The sequence below is a fragment of the Carassius gibelio genome, chromosome B3 (assembly GCF_023724105.1).
Source record: "Carassius gibelio isolate Cgi1373 ecotype wild population from Czech Republic chromosome B3, carGib1.2-hapl.c, whole genome shotgun sequence".
Taxonomy (NCBI): Eukaryota; Metazoa; Chordata; class Actinopteri; order Cypriniformes; family Cyprinidae; genus Carassius; species Carassius gibelio.
Window position 1 is genome coordinate 52,799,938 of NC_068398.1, and position 19,430 is coordinate 52,819,367.

Below are 19,430 nucleotides of genomic sequence, written 5' to 3' on the forward strand. Positions count from 1 at the left end.
TTATTTATTTAATTGTATTTAGTTTTTATATTTTGCCTAAATTCACTTCTTAAATATAAAAGTATTGACTGATAAATTACTGATTGTACAAATATACCTATTACCCTCACCGGTCACTTTATTACGTACACCTGTTAAAGGCTTAGTTCACCCAAAAATGAAAATTAGCCTGTGATTTACTCAACCTCAAGGCATCCTAGTTGACAGATAGGCAGTATGTTTTTTGTTTTTTTTAAATACCTTTTTTGAAAAAGAAATGCATATATTTATGTAGTGTGAAGTCTGATATTTGAGAAAATATAAAGGGTAAATTATTCAAGTTTTTTTTCTACATTTTTACTGAACTGTAACATAAATTTGTCCTATGGTATGACATAGCAAAAAATAAATAAATATCTTAATACATAAATAGCATCCCAGCCGGCACATGACCGACCTCCAATATGGTTGCAATAATGACAGTTATAGCATTAGGACCAATCAGACACACAACTATTTGTTATAATTAACAAATAATATCTCATGCCCCCTCATCTAACCAAAGGGTCTATGGAAAAGGACGAACAGGCCTCTGGTTCCATAGCAACCAAAGGCACACTATCTGATAACACTAGTTTATGGCTCCCAGGAATGTGGCAAAGCAACTCTTCACTCAAGTCTCTCAAAAACAGAAACATACATTAGGTTGACAACTGAAATGGGTATTACCCATTTGTTACATAGGGGCAGCTGTGGCCTAATGGTTAGAGAGTTGGACTAGTTACCCAAAGGTTGCCGATTCGAGTCTCTGTGCTGGCAGGAGTTGCAGGTGGGAGGGAGCGAATGAAAAACGCTCTCTTCCACCCTCAATACCCATGACGGAAGTGCCCTTGAACAAGGCACCAATTCTGAGTATGGGTTACCATACTTTGCAAATGTCACGACTTTAATTATTATATACTCAGGAACAGAGTCTGGGCCTAATCTAGGCTATCCAGTTTTTTTATTATTATTTTTTTTTAATTGCACCTGAAAATTACTTTGTGCAGCACATTCACTTTGTTGTGTGATCTGGAGCAGATCCGCCTCTCGCGTTGCTCAGCTGTGGATGATTTTAAAATGTTTGATATAAAGGTTGCTGCCCCATTTTGTACAGGAATTGGTCATAAAAAAAGAATTATATTGTTAGTTCTAATTATATTGTTAACAAGTTAATTTAGTCTATTTTACATTCACTATAACATTTTACACTTTTTAACTTATAAACTCCTTGAGATTTGAAAGTCATTTTAATAGCATTTAAATCAAGTTTAAATACTATTAAAATGAAAAAGGTTTTAATTGCTTAAATTATTTCTGTGAATTAATAATGTTATGCTTATTCTTGTAGGAAATAAGTTTTTATTCTTTAAGAAAATAGGGAAAAAAATAAGGGACGATCCAAATATTTGTTTTGCTTCACCTATTTATGTAGGCTACAATTATAAAAAAAGAAAAATAATAAATAATGTCATTAAAAAAATGCCATCGGCCTGAGTAAATTTGACCATTATGGTATTGTGACTTTAGTAATTTAGGAGGTGAAAATACTGTGAAATTACAAATGGCATGGGATTTTAGAGCCTAACAACTGAAGGTTTATGAAACGTTAGCCAATAAAGCACTTTTTAAATAATGGAAATTAAAGTTTTGAACTAAAATAGTATTTCAACCATATAGCCCGTGAATAAATAAAATGCATTATTTTCAATGAAAGAACACTTAGAGAGTGTAGGTTGCTTCTGGTGTTTGGATTTGTACTTCAATATAAAGAGCTCCAAGTTTAAGAATAGCCCTAGACTAACTCTCTCTCTCTCTCTCTCTCTCTCTCTCTCTCTCTCTCAGCATTAACTTACAATGAAATACAGCATTAAGTTACGAGGAAATACTCTTCTTTCAGGCAGACTGAAACTCTGTACTCGCTTATTATATAAATTTTTCTACATTTTGAACACAAACAAATTTACAGACCGCAGCTCTGATTGGTTATTTTTTACCGGGAGCGATGGAGTTTCTGCAAATGGAAATAGGACCACTGGGAGGAGACAGAGGAGCTTGATTTTTTTCACAGATTATCTGTCTCATATTCTACTGTCAGGACATAATGACAGGTTTAATAAATATGTAAAAAAATATTTTTTTTACAAAAGTTCCCTACAGCACCTTTAAATGCAGCTGCAATTATTATTATTATTTTTTAATTATATGAAAGCAAGTAGGGCTGGGCGATATATTGATTTTATCGATTTACTCAAATGTGTAATTTACATCAGTTTGTTTGAATGAAAATCGTTTTTCAGTTTCTCAATCCTCAATACAACTATATAAGGAAAACCCGTAATGGCAAAGATGGTGGTTGTATGCACATGTCCCACCCCTCCTGCTGGAAAGCCAATTATCTGCTTTTAACAGTCAAGCCGGGAAACATTTACGCCTATCGTCTGGTTCCACTGACGCATGCGCACAGTTGAGGTTTTGCGACAGCGGAGACTATTTGGTGACAGCGAATTGTGGTGTGTGCAAGATCAGATGGAATCCACATAGAAGACGGTGAAAACACGAAGGCACCAGGCTACGAAGATAGGTAAAGCATTTTATATCATGACAGAGCATTTGTTGTGCTTGGCACAACACCGACATTTTGGATAGAGACGTAAATGAACTTGCGCATACATAGTAAAAGTATAACCTGTGGGGAAAAAGGTTAAACGTTTTAAAACTTTTTTGAGGTTAAAGTCTTCAAACTTTTTCACCGATTTTTACCATATTTTCATATTTTCCTGCTGTTTCTATACATTCAGTTTTTATGTCCCGGTGACCAGTGAAAGTGCAGTTCTGACTCTCTGCCAATTCATTTAGATAGGAGCCTGGTCTTGTTTGTCCGAAATAGCTGCTTGGAGGTGTTGCCAAGATGGCGGCCGAGTGGCAGGACTTGCCTAAAAGGACTTTGCTCGTCTATGTTACAAAAGGGTTGAGCCAGAGTATGAGCAGAGAGGAGTGATTCTGACTGCAGCGAGGAGCGGGTTTTATTAAGAGTCTGAGCATAGTGTTTTTTATTCACTCCAAGAGCGCTCCATCATGAGTACAATTCATGCCAACAGCCCATAATATAACTGCATATTCAGCAAGAATTCACGTTAAACATATTTAGCTATGGCTTGATCAGAATGTTATAATGAAGGCAATAGTCGATTTTTTTTCATCGATACTGAAATGCACACCTATTTTACCTCATGAATAATAGTTAAGCTTCAAATGGGCAACATCACAAATATGGAAACGTTTGATTTCTCCCGATTGAGAAAGCCCAAGCTTACCTTATGCTTAGTTTTAAATTATTATTATTATTATTATTATTATTTATTACTGAGCCTATATTATTATATACTGCAATTATATTTATCCACTAGAATTATATATTTTTAATTATTGTTTAGTTCTGATAAATTTGTTAAATTTAAAGGATTTGTTGTAAAATATTTTCTAATAGCCTATTTTTTTCCTCTCACAAACTCTGATTTATTTTTTAGCGTGTTTAAAAAAAAAAAAACATGCAGCAAACGAAAATAGGTGATTGATCCGTTAAAATGAAACCTATACACGACTCATATATTTTTTTCCTCTGACAAACTTAATTTATTTTTTAGCGTGTTTAAAAAAAATAAAATAAAGAAAACATTCAGCAAATGAAAATAGGCGATTAATCCGTTAAAATGTAGGCAAAGGTCTTATCGAAATAAAATCACCATAAAGCTCAGAACTTGTAAAATTTGCATGACCTACTAACTTTTTACTTTATTAAATGTTTAGATTTTCTTTTTATTTAAATAATGTCCCCTTTCTTTATCATTAACTTTTTTGTTAATGTAACACTTTTTTGTGCTATGAAGTTGTTGAAGTGTCTCTATTCTTTATATTTTGTTATTCTTAAAAGTATTGTTGTGTTCTAACTCTGTTTCATACTGTAAACGGAATGTTCAAATAAAGCATTTGAAAAAAAATAAACAAATAAATAAAATCACCATAAATCGTCATGAATGTGATTTTCTATTTTTATTTTTTTTTGGTTCGTTCCAACGGTCAGACGTGCATTTATCATCGAGTCCAGAGAAAATTTAAGGTTTTGATATATAAAATTTTGAAAATATAATGCACAATAAGCCTAAGTTTATTAGTAACATTCTTCTACTTGAGTAAACTTCAAATGAACTATCGCTACTTACCTTAGCCTACCGCATTCAAAATTGCAATGGTGTTACTATACATGTTAATTTAAACATTTTAATTGTATTGGTTTATTAAATATGATACACAACGCAATTTGCATGTGGAAGCAAATCACAAATTTGAGGGGAATATAATGTGAAAGTTAGATAGTTTAGGTGCCAAAAACCATTCAAACTTCTCTTTATTCCTGTCCCGCAATATTTTTGCCACATTAAATAAGTATGTACTTGCAAAGAATTTTGAAAAAGCCTCGATTACCTTGACCTCTGCTATGACTAATGTACAGGATTGGCTTAAACACAAAAAAAATCTGTATGTATGATGTTTTCAAAACGGTTAGTAGAGATGACGCATTCAAATGTATTTCTAGGAGGAGAGGAAATAGAACTTGTGAAAGAGTTTACGTATCTTGGAGTTACTCTTGATTCTACTTTCACTTTTAAAAGCCATGTAAAAAGTCTAATATTGTGAAATTTAATTTAAGGAATTTTAGGTATATTAGGTCTTTCTTGACAGTTGGTGCTGCAAGGCTGTATTTATATTCAATGATTTTTTTCAAATATGCAGTATTGTTTCAGTAGTTGGTCATTCACTAGTAACTCAATTCTTAAGTCAATAGAAACACTGTATAAGAAGGCGATAAAAGTGTTTGATAAAAAACCCCTCTCATTTCACCACTGTAAAATAATTAAAAAACATAATCTTTTGAGTTTTGAAAATGTTAAAAATCTTAATTATGCATGCTTTGTTTATAAGGTCTGGCATGGGCTTGCTCCACCTCCGTTGAAGGAGTTCATCAAACAGAGGGCAGATTGTGGTATTGGTACCAGGTCTGTCAGTAGAGCGGACTGGGAAGTACAAAATAGGCGAACATCTTTTGGCCAGAAAGTTATATCAGTGATAGGGAGCAAATACTTTAATAGTTTGCCACAGTCAATACGACAGTGTTCTAATTATCACACTTTTAAAGAACATCTTAAGAAGTGGCTTATGAAAAATCAAGTGTGTGAACATTTTTCTTAGTAATTTTTGTGATGTGGTTTATGTATTGTATTTTTAGCAGTCTTGTGTATAGTGAGTATTTGTTATTGTGTGTACCTGCCTAGGGACTACGGACGTAAATTAGCATTACTGCTATAATCCGGCTTGTTTACATTTGTATTCTGTACAAGTGTTCATCAACATGCTTTGTCCCTATCAAAAAAAAACAAAAAAAAAAACAATGTACTAAAGTAACATTCATACAAAACCCCCTTAAATCAGTGTAGTCACAGCGCCAGTCAGAGAAACTACTGAATAGAGACCAAAAAAAATGTAAATATATATATATATATATATATATATATATATATATATATATATATATATATATATATATATATATATATATATATATGGCCACATTTCCAACATCTTATGATCATATTACATTGATATAAATACATTCTGTTCTTTGTTGGTTTTCTTAACTGTCAAAAACTAATGGGTAACTAGCATGGATTAGCTGCGGTCATTAACCAAGGACTGAAAAAAAACTAACATAACCAGAAATATAATTTCGTAACATTCATAATCAGAATGAGTGTTAATGTCAAGTATATTTATACATGCGAGAATTTTTTTTGTGACAGAAGCTCGGCGCAACAGAATGACGGCGACAGAACAAAAAAGACAAAAAAAGAGGTAAGGAATGACACGTAATAAAAGAATAAAAAATACAAATAAGTAGGTAAGGAATGACAATATAGAAATTGACAATTTTGTGTGCAAGTATATAGGCAGTTTTGTATGTACAGGTATATTATGTGCAAAAATTGAAGTGTACACTAAGTATGTGTGTTAGATAAATACATTTGTGTGTATATAAATTTAAATATGTTTTCTGATTCAACATCCTTGCGGTCTGGATTTTATATTTCTTTCGATTTAACATCCATATGCAGCACAAAAGTCCAACATTGTCCATGAATTCAAAGTACAGGCGGAGATCGCAGTGTTACCTAGTTCCCTCCTATGACAAGACCCCTGTTCCAAGATGGCGGCGTTTTGACGCATGCTTAGAACCCCAAGGCGACATCTAGTGTATATATCTATGTTCGATTCCTCCCACTCTCATTGGTACTTTTGCGTCCGCTTTCGTTTCAGCGCTGGACCGGGGGGGGGGGGGGGGGGGGGTTGGCAGCCTCCGCCATTCTTTCAAATGGACTCTTTGCCTCCTCTGACTCTGATTGGCCGTGATCCTGAAACAAACCAATCAATCCAAGATGGCAGCAAGTATTACTCAATCAGGGGCAGAATAGGATGTAGTGATGGGCATTTCAGCTCTTTTTCGTGAGCCGGATCTTTTGACTCAGCTCACTGAAAAGAGCCGGCTCTTTTGGCTCACAAACGGCTCTTTAAAAAACAATAATGTTTTGACTATGATAGGTGTGAAAACAATTCTAATTAAATTATTAAATGAAATCATACTCACAATTTCTCACAATTTCTTAAAAAATGCATTGATTTGTTATGAAAAAAGAATACTATTAAACATTTGCATTTAAATTACAACTTTTGAATGTATAGAAACAACATTACAAAACAAATACAATCTGAATCTGAACAACATAATAGAACCCATATTAAAGAAAAATAAATAACTGAAAGGATTAAACTGGTACCTCTTTTTTGGCATGTTATATAGTCAGCATGAACTATCTCCCTAGTTATGTTTTGTATAACTAGCATGAACACACACGCAAACAATGCTGATCATATTTTTATTTTATGAGAGATTTGCATTCAGAAATGCAAGCTGCCTTACTTTCGAGGGGCTAATGATCATTAAAATGATTCCAAATGCTGCTGTGCTTCCGACTCATTTTCCTTTTGTTTTGTTTTTAAAAGCTGTTGTGTTTTTCCTCTCCTCTCCTCCGAGTTTGACACTGTGTGTGTGGTGTGTGTGTGTGTGTGTGTGTGTGTGATGGCTCGGCCCCTCCCTCATGCCGTATAATTGGTTGACACCTCGTGTATGATTGACAGGAACAGATTGTGAGGCTGATCAGACAGTCGAAATATAATTTTTTATTTGTCCTTTGAATTAGTCAATTATTTTAAATAAAATAAAAATATATAATACATACATATACATAATGAATTTCTATAGACTATTTTTTTTTTTTTTTTTTTTTTTTTTAAATAAGAGTCGGCTCTTCAAAAATGCGAGCCAGCTCCCATCGTTCACCTACAAGAGCCTGCTCTTAGAGTCGGCTCATTCGCGAACGACCCATCACTAATAGGAAGAGTCTTCACAGAATGCCGGTGGGATGATCTGCATGAGATGCTGCATTGAAGAAAACTCTGAAAATACTGGACAAACCCCGTCCCGTATTGATTCAAAACGGGACGCACTATTTTATTCTTTAATACGGGACGATTCCGTATTTTAAGGGACGGGTGGCAACCCTACTTAGTACATTTTTTTTTTTCAGTTCAGTTTAAGTTTATTCACAAATACCAGCAAATTTTATGATGATGCAGCGGGGGTACAGAAAATATTAATTAAGTATAATGAAATAGGTCCCCCAAAGAAGCTAAAAAAGCTTATAAGTGGGGGCCCACAGTTTATGAAAGAAAATAATAATAATAATAATAATAATAATAATAAAGAGAAAAAAAAAGTGGTACAGACAAAGTACACATTTACCACCTGCAACCAGACGATGGTAAATGAACTGAAAGCATGCGAGAGCATACCAATACAGACATAAAAATACACACATACAATCATACATCCCAGTAGATCATGAAAAGACAGTTATATATTAAATATAGGTTGATAGATAATGTTTTTTTAGTTGTCTGTTAAAGTTGGAAATAGAGGGCAACATCAATCCCATTCCAAATCTGCGGCCCCCTACAGACAACGCTCATACTGGCGTGAACACGTCTGCAATATTTTCCAGATTTGAGTGATTTGGTTCTCGTTTGGTAAGTGTGCTGGGGGCTGGAGATAGGAAGGCTACTTAATCTAGAGTTCAGATTATTAACAATTTGAAACATAAAACAGGCATTATGATATTTATTTAGCTCAGTTAGTCTTAGTAACTCATAGCGATAAAATAGAGGGTGAGTAGGAGAATTTATCTCAGACCAGGACAGAGCCCGTATGGCTTTCTTCTGTAATGATGCAACGTTTTTAAGATGACTTGTGAAGGTGTTGCACCATATCACATTACAGTAACTCTGTACAGTAACTACACTCTTTTTATCAATTGGTCATTAATTTCCCTCAGTGGGACGCCTACTAGAGGATGACACGGGAGTGGATTTTCACTCCTGTCCCGTCCCACTCCCATAGAAAGAAATCTTGTCCCGTCCCACTCCCAGACCAAAGTTAAAAAAATAATCCCATCCCATCCCGCTCCTGGTAAATTGACTCCCACTCCCATCCCGCTCCTGTTTAAACTGACTCCCACTCCTGTACCACTCCCATATATTTTTTTCTTTAATTAGTGTTTAGTTAATACATAAAATTTGATTTAATCTGCTCTCCATCCTGTTTTAGACCAGCTGCTGACGCCTGTTTCTAGATTTTCTCCAGAAAATGGAAGACAGCAAATAAAAGAAAAACAGTACATAGTTCACACCATGTCTACAATAGTTTAATAAACCCAAACAGCACATAAAGCTGCATTTTACTCATTTATTGTTGAGTAAACAATACATTTATAGTTTTTTTAAATTACATGTTAATGATTTTCAAAAGGTCTGTGGTTACAGCATGGTCCCTAGTCTGCACGAAAGGAAGAATAATATTTTTAATGGGCCACAAAATATCTTACATGTAAAAAAGATTACCAGTTTAGAATATGGAGATATTATGGCGTTTAAAAATTGTAAGGAAAATCTGGTGTTTAGGGTTTAGAATCTATAGATCACAGACTACTGCGTGAGAGGTACAATTTATGTATAAAAATAGTGCAGAGTGACATAACTGACGGAGCTCCTCCATGACCAGCAGTTTTATTTTCTCATACTCCCCTTCTACGTGACGGGAAACTGTGCGTGCACATGCGAGTATGTCTTCCACCTGCACGTTACTTCCATATTTGGCTCCAATGTCGAGCAGCTCCTGTGCTACATTGGTAAAGCCTTTCCCCTCTACCACAGAAAAGGGTCTGAGTTAGCTGCACATGCGAGCAATTTTGTCGGTCAGACGAGACTTGACACCTGACGGCAATTTTCGCTTGATGAACGAAGCGATGCTTGGCTGATTCTTTCCCGAATTTGCCTTGCAAGTGTGCCTCTTCAGACCGCTCGTCCCTGAATCACTTGTGTACTTGACTAAGACTAAGCATGTCTTACAAGCAGTGTACATCGTGCTATCACCGTCACATTCTACTTTCATAAACTTAACTAATATTTCAGACTTTCCGACCAGTTCTTTGAACATAATAGACATGTCATTACTTCTGACTTTGCGCTGTAAATCATTTTTTACCACACTGATGGCTTCTGGGACGGCTGGGTCTTGTAGTTATTTTTTAATTGTGTTACATTGTAGGCGTATTAAAAGGAAACTACAAAATGGTGCATTTACTTTTTTCTTTTTTTGTCGTCTTTGCTATTGGTTGATTCCCGCTCCCGTCTGCTCCCGTTAACCATTTATCCTGTACCGTCCAAATCCCGTGATTAATAGCAAAGATGACTCCCATCCTGCAGGAATCCCACGGGAATCCCGTGACCCGTGGGATTCCCGAAAAAATGTCAGCCTCTAACGCCTACGTATACTTCACTATATTACAATTAATATCTGTCCAGTAATATGTTACAATATTTATCCTATCCAGTCATCCTACTCTACTTGTCCACTTGATCCCATCCCCACTCACCTCCTTCAAGCAATTTCTTCTTCATTCAGTCATACCTTCACTTACTCACATTATCAACTCCTCTCTTCACTCATTTCCCTCAGCATTTAAGCAGGCTTAAAAATCTTGCTTTGCGTTCTGTACTAGACTAACTAAGACTTGTCATTGTATACTGTTGTTGTTCTCTTGTTGATCTGATTGCTTCTATTGTTCTTATTTGTAAGTCGCTTTGGTTAAAGAATCTGCTAAATGATTAAATGTAAATGTAATTGAAAATGCTGAAAATAACGTGTAAATACAACATGCCTAGGAACGTGAATAACAGCAACGAGGACAATCTCCCTGGCTCAGGTATGGGGGCTGCTTGATCAAAAGAAAACACATTATAAAGAATACATTTTGAAACAAGAACAAAGTTATACAACTTTTACACAAATTATTATGACATATATGAGTCAGAGAGTAAATGAGCTCATGAAGGAGGTTGAAGATTTGTAGATAAGTCTCCAGTTCACTCAGAAGGAGGTGGATGAATTAAAAGTGAACTGTAGAGAATGTTCAACTGAATGTAAATCAGATACAACTGACATACATAAATCGGCTGAATCTCTTTTGGTATTATTTTGGTATTCCAATTATTTGGAAGGTAAGTGCATAATATATATGAATATATGGCAATATGAATAATATAGTGATAGAAGGCATTCCAGAGTCTCAAAATGAGAAATGGTCTGAATCTTAAGAGAAAGTAAAACAAATGATTCAAAAGAAACTACAGCTTAATCAAACTAAAATTACCTTGGAGAAAGCACATAGAATAGGAAGGATGAAAAATCGACCTAGAAACATCATGGTTAAAAGTCTTTAGTATAAAGACAAAGAGTGCTGGAGAGAGCAAAATACCTCAAAGATACAAACATATACTTGAATGAAGATTTCCTGGAACATGTGCGTTTAAGGAGGAAAGAGCTTATGCCAGAATTGAGAGCTGCAAGAAAGAGAGGAGAGATAGCCTATCTTCGAAAAAAGTTAATCACATCTCCATTATCAAAAGTCAAATATGATAATGGGAAATCAAAGTAGGCTTTTGGTTTCTTTAAACTAGATTACGCAAATTGGACGAAATTAAGAATTTGTATTTTTATAAATAATGTCAATATCAATCAAGTTACCAATTAAAGGATTAAAATGAACTCATTAATATTTGTAGTCTTAGGAATAAACTTGTTGAAGTATTTTTATTTGTAGTTAGGACATCAGAGGTCTTATTTAGAAAACTATGTGTAGGATCCATACAAAAATTGTATGTGTGCTCGAAAGCCAAAAATAGTGTACACCAAAAAAATATTCACACTTATAAAACCGAACGTACACACACCTGTACGCAATGTTCTGTTTATAAATCACGAATTACCTGCAAGTATGCGTACGATAATCAGCCTCATACCCCACCCTGTACATGCCCATTTTTAACCAGAAATATTCAATGCAAAGCACCTCATGAATGCTAATCTGAATATTAATGAGCCTTGCATTCACAGCGTTTGTTAAAACGTAATTTCTCAGACACTGAGATACACACACTTGTAGGGGAGGTGGAGGCCCGGAAAACAACATTATTTGGTGGCCACAGCAGTAGGATCACTAATATAAAGAAGCAATGCGAGTGGCAACGCGTTGCTGCTGCTGAATCAGAATCAGAATCAGAATCAGAAAGAGCTTTATTGCCAAGTATGTTTGCGCATACAAGGAATTTGTTTTAGTGACATAAGCTTCCAGTACACAGAGACATCAACACACAAAAAAAAAAAAAAAAAAAAAAATAGGCAAATAGAAAAGTGTATAAACAATTGTGCTATAAATGATAATGGAATAGGATTGAATAAGATGCAGGGATGTACAAGGATGGAGGGGTAACAAATAAATATAAGGATATTGCACTTTTGTTTGCATAAGCATAAGTGGGGAACATTTAACTGTTCATGAGGTAGATTGCCTGGGGGAAGAAACTGTTTTTGTGCCTTACTGTTCTGGTATTTGCGGCTCTGAGGCGCCGGCCAGATGGCAAAAGTTCAAAAATGGGGTGACTTGGATGTGAGGGATCCAGAGTGATTTTATGAGCCCTTTTCCTCACTCTGGATGTATACAGTTCTTGAAGGGTGGGCAGGGGAGCACCAATAATCCTTTCAGCAGTCCGAACAGTTCTCTGTAGTCTTCTGATGTCTGATTTTGTTGCTGAGCCAAACCAGACAGTTATAGAAGTACACAGTACAGACTCAATGACGGCTGAGTAGAACTGTTTCAGCAGCTCCTGTGGCAAGTTAAACTTCCTCAGCTGGCGAAGGAAGTACAACCTTTGTTGGGCCTTTTTTACAATGGAGTCAATGTGATTGTCCCACTTCAGGTCCTGAGAAATGGTGGTTCCCAGGAATCTGAATGACTCCACTGCAGTCACAGTGCTGTTCATGATGGTGAGTGGGGAAAGTGCAGGTGGGTTTCTCCTAAAGTCCACGATCATCTCCACTGTTTTGAGCATGTTCAGCTCCAGGTTGTTAAGACTGCACCAGACAGCCAGCTGCTCAACCTCTTGTCTGTAAGCAGACTCATCACCGTCCTGGATGAGGCCGATGACTGTAGTGTCATCTGCAAATTTCAGGAGCTTGACAGAGGGGTCTTTAGAGGTGCAGTCGTTGGTGTACAGGGAGAAGAGCAGAGGGGAGAGAACACATCCCTGAGGGGCACCAGTGTTGGTGGAGCAGCTGTTTGATGTGAATTTCCCCAGTCTCACTAACTGTTGCCTATCTGTCAGAAAGCTGGTGATCCACTGACAGATAGAGCTAGGAACAGAGAGCTGGGTCAGTTTGGTCTGGATGGTTGTTGGGATGATGGTGTTGAAAGCTGAACTAAAGTCCACAAACAGGATCCTCACATAAGTCCCTGTTTTGTCCAGATGTTGCAGGATGAAGTGCAATCCCATGTTGATTGCATCATCCACGGACCTGTTTGCTCGGTAAGCAAACTGCAGGGGGTCCAGTAAGGGTCCAGTGATGTCCTTCAGATAACCCAGAACCAGTTTTTCAAACGACTTCATGACGACAGATGTTAGAGCCACAGGCCTGTAGTCGTTAAGTCCTGTTATCTTGGGTTCCTTTGGAATGGGGATGATGGTGGAGCGTTTGAAGCAGGAAGGTACTTCACACAACTCCAGGGATATGGATTTTCAGACAGGCTGGTGTAACGCCATCTAGGCCTGGTGCTTTTCTTCTTTTGTTCTTCTTGAAGACCTGGCGCACATCATCTTCACAGATTTGAAGAGCAGGAGGTGTGGAACGGGGGATTGCAGGAGGTGTTATTGGTTGTGTAGGGAGATGGTCAGAATGGGTGTTGGGGGTTTCAAATCTACAATAAAACTCATTCAGGTCGTTAGCAAGCCGTTGATTAGCCTCAGTGCAAGGGGATGGTGTCTTGTAGTTTGTGATGGCCCTCAGTCCTCTCCAAACTGAAGTTGAGTCGTTGGAAGAAAACTGGTCTTCCAACTTTTTAGTGTAGGTCTTTTTAGCCGCTCTGATCTCTTTGTTCAGTGTGTTCCTGGCCTGATTGTACAAGACCCTGTCCCCATTTCTGTAGGCATCCTCTTTGGCCTGACGAAGATGTCTGAGTCTTACTGTAAACCATGGCTTATCATTGTTGAATGTTAAATAAGTCCTGGTAGGAATGCATACATCCTCACAGAAACTAATATAGGATGTTACGGTCTCTGTGAGTTCGTCCAGATCGGTGGTAGCAGCTTCAAAAACACTCCAATCAGTGAGGTCAAAAAAAGATTGTAAATCCTGCTCTGTTTCGCTGGTCCATCTCTTCACAGTCCTTACTACAGGTTTAGCAGATTTAAGTTTCTGCTTGTAGGATGGTATAAGATGAATCAGACAGTGATCAGAACTTCCCAAAGCTGCTCATGGAACAGAGTGATATGCGTCCTTTATTGTGGTGTAGCAGTGATCCAATATATTACGGTCTCTGGTGGGACATGTAACATGCTGTCTGTATTTTGGCAGTTCACGGGAGAGATTGGCTTTATTAAAGTCCCCAAGAATGATTAAAACAGAGTCCGGGTGTTGTTGTTCTGTCTCTGTGATCTGATCAGCGAGTTTCTGTAAAGCTGAGCTCACGTGCGCTTGCGGATGGATGTAAACACTAACCAGAATGAACGAGTGAAACTCCGCGGCGAATAGAACGGCTTGCAGTTGACAAACTGCATTTCTAGATCAGGACAGCACATCTTCTTTAACACAGTTACATCTCTACACCACCGCTCATTGATGTAAAAAGCATGTCCCGCCGCCGCGCGATTTCCCCGTCGATTCTGATTCGTGATCCGCTCTGAACAGCTGAAAGCCCGGCAGATGGAGCGCGCTGTCCGGTATGGCGTCATTCAGCCAGGTTTCCGTGAAACACAGAGCAGCAGAGTGAGAGAAATCCTTATTTGTCCGAGAGAGCAGAAGGAGTTCGTCTGTTTTGTTGGGTAGAGAGCAGAGATTTGCCAGATGGATGCTAGGCAACGGCGTTCGAAATCCGCGCTTCCTGAGTCTGACGAGCGCTCCCGCTCGCTTCCCCCGTCTGCGCGTCCTAAAGCGCTTGATCAGCGCCGCCGCTCCTCCGATAACAACGTTCAGTAAAACGTCTGAATAATTTAAATCCGGTAAAAGATCTTGTGGTGTGTTCTGCCGAATGTTCAGCAGTTCATCCCTGGTGAAACTGATCGTGTTTGTTAAACAAAAAACAGGAAAAACTAACAGAAACAGTACAAACACTGGAGAGCCAAGCACTGAAGCAGCCATGCGCGGCGCCATCGAGTACACTGTCAACTGTCAACTGCATCAGTGAGACAGAACTAAAAAAAAAGTGGTCCGATCTGAAGGTATAGTACATAACCCTTTAACAACATATTTAATTTGTGTTATCTGTATTTATTGTTAATTATGTACTATTTATGGTTACGCTACAGCTTATATTTCTACACTTCTTACTGACGTGCATACCGTATTTTTCTGACTATAAGTCGCACCTGACTATAAGTCGCACCAGTCCAAAAATACGTCATGATGAGGAAAAAAACATATATAAGTCGCACTGGGGCCCATTCTTCGTACGTCGCTAACTAATTTAGCTGGATTTGATTGATGATGATTTGGCGTGATCTTGGATCATTTGGTTCTTCGAAGCTCATCCCGGAGCTGCTGTCATAGCAACAGGTCCGTAAGCTTAAACCTGCTCGGGAGCAGCTTATTTCATGTAAACAGGATTAGATCGCTTCTTTTCAACCAGAACTGATACTCAAAATATGTCTGCTACCACCGCTACTTTATTACAAGAGTATCGTACTGATCCAGGGACAATAATTTAAAATAATAATCATTAAAAAAATATTTTAAAATAATATAAAAATGCTGTGTAGTCCATAACAGCCTACTAGAGACACAGCCAGTTTTACTCACTGAAATATTCATTTGTCATAAAATTATTACTTCATAATTGTATTAGAGTCTTACACACATGCTATACAGATAATATAGTCGTGCATTATTTTGAGTGATGACTGCTATTATAAGAGTGGCTTGATGAGCGCAGGAGATGCAGATAACATGATATTGACCCTTAAACGTATAGTATGGAATTTTTGGCCACCAGGGGTCACTCAATCAAAATAATAACATAAGACGTACTTTGATGACGTCGGGAAAGAGTGTAAGGCTCATGGGAGTTGTTGTTCATTGGAACACGCGCTCTGTCGCTCCCTATCATTCCTCACTCATTCTAACTTAGTATTTTGACAATCACGTCTTTTCGAACGGAGAGATATAGACGGTTTCAACGGCAACAACATAAACAAACATTACTGAGCATGAGCGCTTTTGTGGACCTAACTTAACTTCCGGTAGACTTCCAAATAGAATCAATAACAACAGCCAAGTCCCTCTAGAGTAGATATTTTTTGATAACAAACAAAATGTGTTTTCTGTGTGGATCAGGCGGACTTAATGAAAATGCAAAGTCATTATTTGCCAACAGGAGATGTTTTAAAGCATAGACATAAAGCGCGAGAAATAGAGGTTTCCCCAGTAACAGCTGTAAACAAAGCAGAGCTGGTATGCTCATACGCTGCTATCAGGCATATAACATGCAAGTCTTCCTTCAGAAATACAGCGATATAAAAACACCTGTGCCTCGTTTTGATATTTAAACATATAAATGTAAGGAATTATTATTATTAAACATGAGTAACGTTACTTACTGCACGTTTATTCAATGAAGCCTTTTTGAAAAAAGATTTTTTACATTTTTAAAGTTTTAAAATTGTGGCGAGTCTCCAAAAATAAATAAATGTTTGGGAAACACATCCCACAGCACAACCACCTGAGCCCAACTTCAGTCTACTCATCACCTTGCCTTTAACTGCGTTTGTAGAAGGCACTGCAGCCAGACCGATTTACACAACACAGATCGGAAGTTAACTTAGGTCCAGGCGCGTGCGCCCGATGAAACCGTCTATATGAATTATGAGACCCCTATCAAATCAATATTCCATCTAGCTAGTAGTAATATATGTTAAAAAACACAGTCGCCTTTCGTTAATAATTATAATTACGTTATACTATGATATCGAACAAGTTAGAGAACTGCATTTGAAGCTACTTTATTCAGCTAGATATAGAACAAATGTAGATTTACATGAGAGCTAGTCCGTCTGCGTTTTACACAAGACATCATCGTTTCACAAAATATACGGATAGATAAAGTTAGCTGAATGGATGCATACCTGTTTATCAGAATGCAAGCGAGTTCGGCATCTCTCTGTAGTTTCAGCTTGTCACGAAGCTCTCTCTATCTTGGAAATGCAACTCCAATATTTACCCGTGTCTTGTTGCTTTTCTTGTCCCAAAACCATCTTGGGTCATTTATTTCACCCGTACGTTTGCGCTTCACAGAACGTGCAGGCAAAGCATAATCATGATCCATAACTAAGTTATTGATTGAGGTTTAAATACGAATATAAACAATATAAATATAAAATATAATAGTCTCGATCAAGGCTACTACTTTTTTTTCTTCGTTTCGTCTTTGTTTCTGTTCACCTTTGTATTTGGCGGTTCCGCAGGAAGTTAGATAAACTAGAGGGGTCAAAGTTTATATGATGCCATAGACGGGCGACAAAACGGAAATAAAGAAACGTGCCATGTCTTCTAATTAAACTATAATTTTCTCGGGATTTGAAAGTTCGTTGAAACTGTCGGGATGATGTAAGTACACAACAAAAAAATATATAACATAGATATAGTGATTTCTGCTATTTTTAAAGCAGAAAAATTACATATTGCGCCTTTAAGAAACTTTGATTAATGCGGTCACGTAACAAATCTGTCCAAATATAAAATGAAATGAATAGATAATTTCTACATTGAAATAAAAATGTAAAGACTGCACAACTATTATAAATTGCGAATCTAAATAATTGGGAATCATGAAAAAAATTCTAATTAAATAAAAACATGTATCTATTATCTGTTTCATGTATCTATTATAACATTTATGTAGTTTTGTTTGCTTGGCTGTTTCCTTATAAAAGACCAGAAATTTGTCAAGTTTTTCGTCGGGTGTCATTTTAAATTTTATGATGTCATTACATTGCCGTCTTGCCACCCGCCAATCGCTGCACTGCTGATCATGGTTCAGTATCGATACATATCCCCTTTTAAGCCAACACATGAACGCGCAATTATCTCAGATAACTCAATCCAGCAATACTAATAATACACAACAGGTGTGTTCGAAAAACTCAATTGGCCAGATCATGATTGCCACGATGATATCATCTTGGATGTGTCATTTGATCTCGGATGTAATAAGCGACGTACGAAGAACGGGCCCCCGGACTATAAGTCGCATTTATTTAGAAACAAGAGAAACATTACCGTTTACAGCCGCGAGAGGGCGCTCTATGTCTTCAGTGTAGACTACAGGAGCACTGAGCAGCATAGAGCGCCCTCTCGCGGCTGGAGATGGTAATGTTTTCTCAGGTTTCTTAGTTCATTTCTCTTGGTTCATGTCAAATTAATTTTGATAAATAAGTCGCACCTGACTATAAGTCGCAGGACCAGCCAAACTATGAAAAAAAGTTTAAAATGTTTTTTTTTTAATTCAGTCGAGTTCAAATGATCACTAAACGTTCCTCATGACATCTCTCTGCTTGAATGATAAATATTATTTTATAAATTAATAATTATTTTATTTTAACACGGCATACTTGTTCAGTGATAACTATGAAAAAAGAAGATAAAAAGTCTTAACGGTCTTATCAAGTAACTGTACTACGTTGTATCCGAATGCAGATATGAAAAATGTTATTTTTACAGATACAAATACTGGCTGTTATATGTTATATAATATTATTATTATGTTTCAATACATATTATGTTTCAATACGTAATGTCATAATTATAAAGTTTTGACAATTTACACATGTAACTGTTGCATACGGCTATGAACTATTTAATGTCTTTTTATTTACAGTAGCATGAACCACAAGTAGTCGAGTAGCTAGAGATTTTTTTTACATTAGAAATTGACTAGCAGAAATCAGTAGTCGTGCAACCCCTACTATTTAATAAATTAAGTCAACCAGCTAACATTATACATACTGTTTTAGTTTCTGTACCCAAAATTTAAAAAAATTACAAATGCAATAAAAATAACGGTATCGGTACTTGGTATCGGCAAGTACCAAAAATAAAAGTATCAGTATCAATACTATAGAAACCTTGGGGGGTAAAAAAGATATCAGTAATATGATTTTTTACTTTGTTTATTGAGTTTTTCTTTTTCACCCCATGGACATAAGGATAAACGCAGGACACAAGACTCTGGCTTTCTCCATCTTCTTTGAAGCCTATGTGGGAAGTTGTGGCCTAGTTGTTACAGGCTAGAGGTTAGAGTTTGATTCCTAACCCTAGGGTTGTGGGTTCGAGTCTCGGGCTGGCAATACCACGAGTGAGGTGCCCTTGAGCAAGGCACTGAACCCCCAACTGCTCCCCAGGCGCTGCAGCATTAATGGCTGCCCACTGCTCCGGGTGTGTATTCACGGTGTGTGTGTGTGTGTGTGTGTTCACGGTGTTTGTGTGCACTTTGGATGGGTTAAATGCAGAGCACGAATTCTGAGTATGGGTCACAATACTTGGCTGTATGTCATGTCACTTTCACAAATAACAAGAGAGAAAATACTGTCAAGTTCAACAGTATGATGAATAAATATTAATGGTAACACTTTACAGTAAG

General features: G+C 37.0%; 2 protein-coding genes across 3 annotated transcripts in view; one reads left to right on the forward strand and one right to left on the reverse strand.

Moving 5' to 3' along the window:
* The window catches only part of LOC127951933 (gastrula zinc finger protein XlCGF7.1-like), a 201,111-nt gene that overhangs the window by 152,380 nt on the left and 29,301 nt on the right, over positions 1 to 19,430 (reverse strand). The gene's annotated exons all lie outside the window — the stretch shown is intronic.
* LOC127951937 (gastrula zinc finger protein XlCGF7.1-like) overlaps positions 1 to 19,430 on the forward strand; it is a 201,670-nt gene that overhangs the window by 116,635 nt on the left and 65,605 nt on the right. The window lies entirely within an intron of this gene.